We start from the raw sequence: 9926 nt of genomic DNA on the forward strand, positions 1-9926 counted from the left end.
GATATGCCCCTGTGCTGCACAGACTGTAATATTCATCTTTATGCAGATGACACAGTTATTTATTGTAGTAAGCCAACTCTCACTGAGATACATTTTTCACTACAAAAAGACTTTAATTCTATTCAGCAGTGGCTGTTGGCCAATAAACTTCTTCTTAATAAGTCCAAATCACATTCCTTACTGTTTCATAAGCAAGCCCTAGATATTGGCGAAAAAAACCTGAAGGTTTGTTTTCTCGACTCCTCTCCTCAGGAGACCACGGAGACCATAAAATATCTTGGTGTTTGGCTGGAACCTGATTTATCCTTTAAAACACAAATACAATCAACTACAAAAAAATTCAATTCTCGTCTTAAAATCCTCTATCAATCTGTTAACTGTTTCAACTTTCTGGTTAGGAAAATAATTACCACACAGCTGCTTCTGCCTATAGAGCTCCGAGAGTTGACGTCACTTCTCCCGGCATGCAACAGTTCAAATCGAAACGGCGCCATATTGGCATGCAGAAGCCCGCAGCTGGACTATTTGTTATTGTCAGAAAACTCAATCAAACGGGAAATATGGTAGATTCCTGTTGTGCCCCAGGATGCAGAACAGTCGCCTTCGACACAAGGAATGAGCCATCTACAGGATTCCCCAAGATCCGGAACGCGGCAAACGTTGGATCATTGTAATAAAACGCGCTAGTGACCGGGCTAAAATGAAGCTGTGGGATCCCGACAGTAAAGGTTTTCACTTATGCAGCGACCACTTCATATCAGGTACTTAAACCAATGTTTCCTCAACTGTGTATGGTATTTATTTTAAATGCTTTTATTACGATTCTTAGTGGGCTTCCTAAACTTATTTTGGCGTGGCTTTTTCTGTCTTATTACTCATAGCAACAAGTAAACATCACGTAAAACGTTGCCTCGTGAATTCTGCGTGCTGCCGTTTACGTGTTTTATGATCACAGCAATTAACCGGCTAAGCTGTGTTTAATTTTTAAGCAATGGTTGATCAATTGTCAGATCACACATAAAAAGCACTTTTGATTGCTATTATCTGTCTCACCGAGACAGACCTCAGACAGATCCTGAGACGCTCCTGCCTGACATATTTATTTTATTCACGGAAAAAAAATCAAACTAGTGATTTCTCTTGGCGTTCAGTTTATACATTCAAACAGCACAGCACTCGATTTAAACTACTTACATGTAAATCTGTTATTTGTCCATCAATTTTCCGCTTATCCGGAGTCGGGTTACGGGGGCAGTAGCTCCGGGGAAATCCCAAGGGGTTCCCCGGCCAGGTCCGGTAAGAAGTCCGCTCCGACAGCTTCTGGCGTTTTTAAAAAGTATCCCAGGGGCACGGTAAGGGTCGGAGATGTTTAGTCTATTTAATTTCTGACTATATAAAACGATTTCTTCGGTTTTAAAGTGTGAAGTAAACTCCGACGAAGTAAAATCCAAGCCGATCCCGTTCATGTTCATGTTTAAAGAGCAGGTAAAGTGTGCCTCGGAGTCCTCCACCCACGTATCAATTTTAAAAACTGCAACATTAGTACGCGTTGCCTGGAGGACCAAGAGGGCGGAGCCGTGGCAGTGACGAAGACGATAGCTAACTAGACGATGCTAGCTCCCTTCTCTCTGAGCAGTTATTAGAAGTGGAAGATGTTTCTCCCCCCCTTACCCAGACACTCGAGAAGAAAGGGACCAAGTCTATTTGGAGGAGACAAGCGGACCTGAGCCTTATTGTTTTGAGCTTGTGAGTTGCCTGAAACTAGCGGAACCGACCCAACAGAACCAGCTCTGAATGGTAAGTAGCCGTTAGCCATAGCATTGGATTAGCTGCAGGGTTTGGCTCCACGGCCCTAAAAAGCTAGTATTCAGCATGTTTTAGAGGTTTATCTGCTTCAACACACCTGGTTTTAATCAGCAACAAATAGCTGAGCTGATTAACAGCTAATCTAACCTGTTAAAGCAGGAAAACCACTGAAACGTGCTGGATAGCAGCTCTCCAGGAGCTCAAGTTACAGTCTGCTGCATAGAAATGTATGAAAATACCCCATGAGAAAATTATTCTGTAATGTGTTCAGCCCACTAAAACTGCCCTGATTTCTTTATTTACTGATAACAGCTGCTCTCTTGGTTCTAGGTCCTCTGGTGTCTGCAGCTGGTCTCTGGTGTCGTCAGGATCAGGAGCTTCCGGAAGAATGTGCCTTTCAATGACTCTTTCCCCCTTATTTGTTATATTAATTAAATAAATCTCAATTTATATATTTCCTGTTTTTGTTCATGTCCATAAATACTTAAACATGCTTGAAATTAAAACGAGCTTTTAACAGTGAGGTGCTAGTTTAATTCATCACAATAGAGCTAGTTAAACATGCAACAAAAATGTGATAATCAATGTAATTTATAAATATCCATTAAAATATCAAAACTGGAATCTAAATGAGATATTTGGCAGCACAAAAAACTTGTCAAACACAATATTCATTATAATAATTGTAGGCAGACAGGAGACAGAGCTGATGGAGGTTCTCAGTCATCGAAGGATGGCTGAAGGCTTTCCAGGAACAGGAGATGTGGTGTTGTCTCTTCTCTCTCTATTCTGCCAGATGAGCTGGTAGGTTACAGGTGTGTGAGGACATCCTCATGCTGTCATAACCAGATGACAGGAGTTATCAGGTGATCAGCCAGGCTAATGATGAGATGCAGAAAGAAAACAAATCCAGGACAGTGTACAATAATAACAATAATATGTGGTGTTGCTCACCTTATGTGCTCTTCTAGAGTATTAATGTGTGCCTGCCTCATGGTGCAGAGTCCATATTTTGCTGAGTGTCCTGCAATAATGCAGGTTATTAGTTAATTTACTTTTGATAGCAAAAACAAAATATTTAATGTAAAAGTTATTTACCAGGTGAATCAGCTCACACGTCACCACCAAGTGTCACAGGGCCAGAATCAGTAGCCTCCTTCATGATGTCATGATGCAATCACATACTTATTTAATTGTTAATATCTTAAAAATTCTGAAATGTTTTAATTTTTTTTACCTTGAACAGTTCACTGAGCTTGCACTGTCACTGAGGTGGAAGCTGGAATCAACAGCAGACACCTCACACCTTGGTCTTTTCAGGGGGTGTGGACGCTGCTCTGGGACTTTCTGGAAGATGAATTTTCATCATGGTCCCTGTGTCACAAGACACACTGCGGCTGTGAGCTCTAAACTGGATGGCTATATAAAAAACAAAAAAGCAGCACATTTATAAATGTTTAAAAGAGCATAAAATCACGTGTAACAATAATCTGTAAAACAAATTAAAACTAGAAGGTAATAATAAAATGTTTACATAGAATATTATTAAAAATAATTCACCTTTGCTACGGGTAAGGCTTCACGTCAGCCTGTACAAGTGCATTCTTGCAGCTAAATCAGTCTGACAGCCAGTATCTTGGGTAGATTTAGCCTGAAAAAATAAATAGAAGCACATTGTTGTTGGGAGTTTATAAAGTCAGAAAATATACAAAAGAAACTGTCCTATATAGGCACTTTATAACATTCCTAGTGTGTGATCGTTGTTATAACGTAAAAGTCAGTCACACATGATGTGGAGAGCCTGAAATGCGACCTCCTGAACAGAATTCCTTACAGAACCGGGTCACAAGCTGGATTTCACGCTGTAATGCTGTCTGTCAACTAGTGCTGCGTCAGTTAGAGCCACTGTTGCAGAATTACCGACTGACTAGCTAAAGGAAGTGAACCACGTCTCTCAGACTTTGCATTTAGGTAGGGAATTGTCTTTAGAAGATGTTAAAACGTTTATTTAGCTTACTCACCTCAGACTGGAGCCCGCCGTGGTGGGGGAGCAGAGTCGGTGGGCTGCATCTAAATCGCGGAAGAGCCACGGTGGGCACAGCCTCCCTCTTCAAACGGAGACGTGCAGAATCGCGGATAAAATGCCCACAGAGCCACCACAACCATACTACACTACACCTACTCACCATACTAACACGATATGGAGCACTAAACCCGAACTACTTTCCTAATTACACTAACAGCCAAACACTAACTAAACTATAATATCCAACAGCCAAACTAACACTAAATAAGTGTTTATAACACTAAAAGCTATGCTAAACACTAGGATATGCTAATGCTATATGCTAATGCTGAACTACCGCTAACCATCCTACACTCGCTTGCAAATCCAACTCCCAACTCGCCACAAGGCGTGGCCGAGACGCTCGTTGCTTTTATAACTTTGACACAGAGCTGCTACGTAGTACTCTACTGGTTTACGTAGTATCTTACTCTTTAGCCATTGGCTAAAATTTATTCAAAATGAGTCAAATTCTATGTTTTAAGCTGAAGGTGGCACTATACTGTGGTATTTAGGCAGAATTTTTAATTTTTAAAGAAAATGCACCAAAATGCTAAAATAATGAATACACACATTTAAAACACTATTAGACACTCATTTATACAGTTCATCAGCAAAAAAAAAAAAGTTAATTTAGACGTTACTTGCTCTTTAAGATCCGTGTTTGTTTACCTTTTTTGACTGCCAATATGGCGTCTACTAACTGAGAGTCACGTGGGGTCCGGAGCTCTATTCTGGACTATGCTGACATTATCTATCAGAACACTTCATCCTCCTGCTTACACTCTATTGATGTTGCTTATAATAGTCTCTGTCGTTTTGTTCTTCGTTGTCCATTTAGGACACATAGAAGTGTGATGTATCAACAGTTGTCCTGGTTCGCACCTGCTGTCAGGAGACAGTTTCACTGGTTTCAGTTCATTTTTTTAACTTTTTACTTTAATTATCCGGATTATTTTAAAATACATTTAATTCCCTATAATTCACTTTACAGCCTGCGGCATAATGACCAGCTCTTTTTTGTTGTTCCTAGAGGGAAAAGAGAGATAGGGAAACATGCTTTTGGTTTTAAGGCTCCATGTGATTGGAATAATCTTCCTTTATCTACTCGTTGTTTATCATCATTCACTACTTTTCGAAGGGCTCTCGATCATCTTCAGGAATAATTGTCTATATGTTACTAATTGTATTTGTTCAACTGGCTGTTGCTTTTTTTTGTCCTTGTTAGTTGGGGTCGTGTAGTGTGGGGTGAAGTATTGTGAGCCGTTGAGGGTGTGTGTGTGTGTGTGTAGGGATGGGTACCTTTGACATTTGAATCGATCCGGTACTAATTCCCGGTATCTACGAATTGATACCGGTACTTAACGGTACCGATTTTCGATACTTTTGAGTGTTTATTATTTTAATTATCTTTTATAATTAAATATATATTTTTCTCAATATATAACAATATTTGATAAATATCACGATAAATAACATACAACTGTTTGTATTTTAACATCGTCCTTGTAGTTTTATAAGCTGATAATTAAACTGAAGCAAACATCTTTACTGTGAACTAAATTTAATGTGTATCTTCATTCCTTTTGCCGTCTTTTATTATTTGATTTTTCCTACTGGGAAGTTAGAATTTCCGAGGAGAAAGCGAACGCACCATTAGCTGATAACAATGGTAGCAATGGAAGCTAACATATCAAGCTAACGTTATCTTAAACAGTTTTTTTAGCTGCTGGAGCAGATTAAAACGATGATGCCTCACACTTAGATCGTTGTCACTGGTTTCGTCTTCACCCGTCACATTTAGTAAAATGAAGCCAAACTTTAGAGCGCGTTCATGTTCTTCTAGTCGGGAATTCGGAGTTCCGAGGAGAAAGCGAACGCACCATTAGCGAAACGGAAGCTAACATATCAAGCTAATTATATTTACCTACCAGAGCAGATTAAGATGAGGATGTCTCACTTAGATCGTTGTCGCTGGTTTCATCATCACCCAATTACCCATCACATTTAGTGACGTGGACCCAAGCTTTAGCCTGCGTTCTCTCTACCATGCTGCTCTGTTTACAACTGGTTCGCAGCGAGCGGCGACAAAATGCTCTTGCGCATGCGCAGCTGTCTTGGCAAGTTCTCGTTATGAAGGACGGGTACCGAAACGAGGCACCGTTTGAAATGAAGTGAATCGGTGCTTGGTCGGTACTATGGAATTCGGTCGGTACCTTAAAAAGTACCGAGTTCGGTACCCATCCCTGTGTGTGGGTGTGTGTGTGTCTGTAAATGATTGTTGTAATGTTTTGATTTTGATTTTTGCTCTGCTGTCATGCTTTTAATTTTTGTTGTTCTTTTTGTTGTAAAGGAGGACCCACTCGAAAACGAGATGTTTCATCTCAAGTGGTTATTAATCCATATAAAATTATGTATAAAAAGATAGACAGATAGATGGATAGATGGATCGATAGATCTATATAATATAATAATAGGCTATGAATACTTTAAGTTACCGTAGCTTACAATTAAATGTGTTATCTATGAAAGATTAAATGCTTTGTGGAGTGAAATAACAGGAATTTCTGGGCCAACCCCATCCTATTTCATAGACACATCTCTGCCGTTTATAACAAATCAAACCTTTTGAAAATCGGTTGACAATTGATTAAGTTAGTTATTTAAATAGTACATGCACCATACACCCCAATGTCAAGAAAGGGGGCAGCTGTCTGAGGTGATGGCCGCCACATTCCTACGTCGCATCCCGTCGCATCCCATTGGCTAACAGCGGGGACGAGGCATCTGGTGTTTTTAAACATATCTATGTTTCACACATCCCCTTCTAGGAAGAGACCCCAGGGTCAAACCAGGACATGCTGGAGGGAATGATTTCATCAGAGGAGCCTGTAGAAGTGGCTGAGGAGAGGATAGAATGGAATATTTTTCCCCTCAAAACCCAGGCCGTGATACGCTGATGGTGGCAAGATGAGACTTTAGCTTCACTTTTAAGTCTCACCTACAACTTAAAACTCTAAAAAGGTCCTAAAAAGTGCACACTCTCTTGACATTTGCATAATTTTTCTATTGCAAATCGTTGTGGGCGTAGCAATATGCCTCTTCAGTTACTGAAGGAGTGATGAATGAACTGAATGTTTTGAGTCAAGAGAGGTCTCTCCTTATTCATAATCTGTAATAGGCTCACCTCTGCTCTGAAGAACTGCTCCTGCCAAGTGGAAATGTGTATTATCTAAATCACAGAGCTTCAGAGTGGCTTTCAGCATTTATCCATCTACTAATTCTGCAAGTGTTGGACGAACCAGTGCTGTTAGGAATGCTCGGTGTGATGCAATATTTCCTTTTCCATAAAGAAGCTCCAAACTGACTTCGAGTGCATCCACAGTCCCATCTTTTGATCAGCTGCTTTCCGCCGTTGTTTTTCTGTCGAATCTCCTCTTCATCACTAATTCATGTCATCCAAAGCAGCTCTGACGGTTTCAGATTCACTCTTCACTCGGCTCAGAGATGCAGCTCTGACTTTGAAATAAAACAACTTTCTTACAAATCGAAAAACTTTACAGCAACATGGTCTGTGTAATAAAACGTATTTTTCTTCTTAAGGTGGTTTTTCCTTAGGAAGTCTTTACTTTTTTGTGCACCTCACATCAAAACCATGTAATTGTGATTTATGTGCATAATTTAAATCCCACTTATTTTCGTGACCTTAATGCTGAGTCAACCTGTACAAGATTAAACATTAAATAAAATAGACGAAAAATGAGAATTTTCACATTTTCTGTCTTAAAGCTTGGGTCTGTGAGCCTAGAAAGCTAGACTATGGTCTAGCCACGCTCCAATGTAGCCTTAGCAGTTCTACCACTGGCCCGAACAGTGTTGTTATGCGGGAGGATGCAACAGAGTGGAAAAACTAAGATGGCGGTAGCTTGTTTGAAACGGCTTTGGCATCAACTTTGAACAATTTTGATGGTGTGAAAGACAGCCATAGATTACGCCCCACTACTGAGCTCCGTCTATAGGCCGCTGCCAGACTGTATATTCACATACGTATATAGAATGGCTTGCCAGGTTAGGGGTCCGTGGCGTGACATCAAGGCGAGAAGGAGGATAATTTGAAATTTAAACAGCCAAAGGGATCCTTACCCCAAATCCACACTGGAGGCATCAGTGGTGCTGCCATCCAGTAAGTAAGTAAGTCTCTTCCCCTTCCAGTCAGCTCGTGGGTCCCCTCACTGAAAAAAAAGTACATTTTCAAAGAATATGAATCCCCTTTGGTCTTACCTCTCCTGTGAAACCATCCCTGTTTTTCCAAAATGACATTTTTAGTCACAACAGACGAAATATTTGCTCAGTCTTTCCACAGAAACCCGCTTTAAGGAATTCTCCTAACTATCCCTTTAAAGTTGGTTACATTCATGATGTTAGCAATAACATAAGCCAGCATGAATTATTTTCTTTTAAATCGAGTTTTTCAGCTTGCCACGCAGAACAACATCAAAACAAAGGTTTAAAGTGTATGTGTATTTTGCAATTACTAATATTTTCCATCCCCAGTTTCTGTCATGAGCCGGGGTGAGCGCTCCTCTCATTTCTGACCATCTTTGAGTTTTCTGTTTTCAGGAGAGGGAGCGACAGCCGTTCCTCATCCAGCTAATCAGCGGGCCGGCTTATAAGGAGGATGGTGGACATGACTTGACGCCGGAAGATTACTACTGACTGGTAGTCCCTAGCCTTCGATTAACTCGTTCCCTCTAGTGTTTTTCTTTTTTTTTTGAACTCTCGCGCCTGGTCCTCCACCCGGGCAGCGCTCGACCGCACTGCTCAACGGAATAAACAGTTGGCAGACAGCCGGCGGCGTCCGACTCCTGATTATACCCCTGGTCCGAGCGTCTGGTTGTCATCTGAAGATATCCCGCTTAAGGCCTCCTCCCGCAAGTTGTCTCCACGCTTCATTGGCCCCTTCAAGGTCTTGGACGTGCCCTCTCCCACTACTGTTCGCCTGGACCTTCCCCTCTCCCTCCGTGTGCATCCAGTCTTCCACGTCTCGTTGATCAAGCCTGTGGTCTCCAGTCCCCTCTGTCCTGCTCCAGCTCGTTTATACAAAGGGGGTCTCGTCTACTCGGTGAACAAGATCCTGGACTCTCGTCGTCGTGGTCGAGGAGTCCAGTACCTCGTGGACTGGGAGGGGTACGGTCCGGAGGAGCGGTCGTGGGTACCGCGCTTCTTCATAGAGGACCCATCCCTCATCCGGGAGTTCGAGGCTGCTTCTGCTAGGACGCCAGGAGACGTCTGTTGAGGGGGTGTGGGGATGGGGGGGGGGGTACTGTCATGAGCTGGGGTGAGCGCTCCTCTCATTTCTGACCATCTTTGAGTTTTCTGTTTTCAGGAGAGGGAGCGACAGCTGTTTCTCATCCAGCTAATCAGCGGGCCAGCTTATAAGGAGGATGGTGGACATGACTCGACGCCGGAAGATTGCTACTGACTGGTAGTCCCTAGCCTTCGATTAACTCGTTCCCTCTAGTGTTTTTTTTTTTAACTCTCGTGCCTTTTTGACTAATTTGGATTTCTCTTTGGATCACTCACCTCAGGTTGGCTCCACTTCAGGATTAACCCAACGTTGTATGGACCTTTACCCGGCTCGCTTCCTGGTTTACCATCCACCGCTTAACCGTCCCGCTCTCCACCGTGCCTCGCTCCCTCTCCAAAACCCACACTGGCTCGAATCCCTTCCCTTTTCTCCATCTCCACCGCTCTTCATTCATCACCAGGATTATCACCCCGCCTCACCCCTCCCTAACTCCTCTCCTCCTCCCAAACCGCAAGTCCCTCCATCTGCGTTTTCCCCTATTGGACTACAACTCCCATACTCACCTCTGCTACTCTCCCCTCTAGACGCTGCTTCCCGTTTCCCTCATCCGCTGGACTTCCAGTGCGCCTTTTGTTCATCGTTTGATAAAAATATTTTATTTTTTTTTCATTCAATCTGACTCCGTATATTGATTCTGCATGTCCTGGGTTAGACTCTTGCCTCAGACCATGACAGTGTCACTTCATC

General features: G+C 42.2%; 1 long non-coding RNA gene across 1 annotated transcript; it reads right to left on the reverse strand.

The window, feature by feature from the left end:
• Positions 1 to 703: 703 nt before the first annotated feature.
• LOC139061950 (uncharacterized) lies at positions 704 to 4370 on the reverse strand. Its single transcript, XR_011515570.1, has 5 exons — positions 3367 to 4370; positions 3044 to 3225; positions 2905 to 2962; positions 2761 to 2830; positions 704 to 2642 (listed from the first exon to the last, which is right to left on the reverse strand). It is a non-coding gene; the product is annotated as an uncharacterized lncRNA (long non-coding RNA).
• Between the last annotated feature and the right edge of the window lie 5556 nt (positions 4371 to 9926).

This window comes from Nothobranchius furzeri, chromosome 12 (genome assembly GCF_043380555.1).
Source record: "Nothobranchius furzeri strain GRZ-AD chromosome 12, NfurGRZ-RIMD1, whole genome shotgun sequence".
NCBI classification, from domain to species: domain Eukaryota; kingdom Metazoa; phylum Chordata; class Actinopteri; order Cyprinodontiformes; family Nothobranchiidae; genus Nothobranchius; species Nothobranchius furzeri.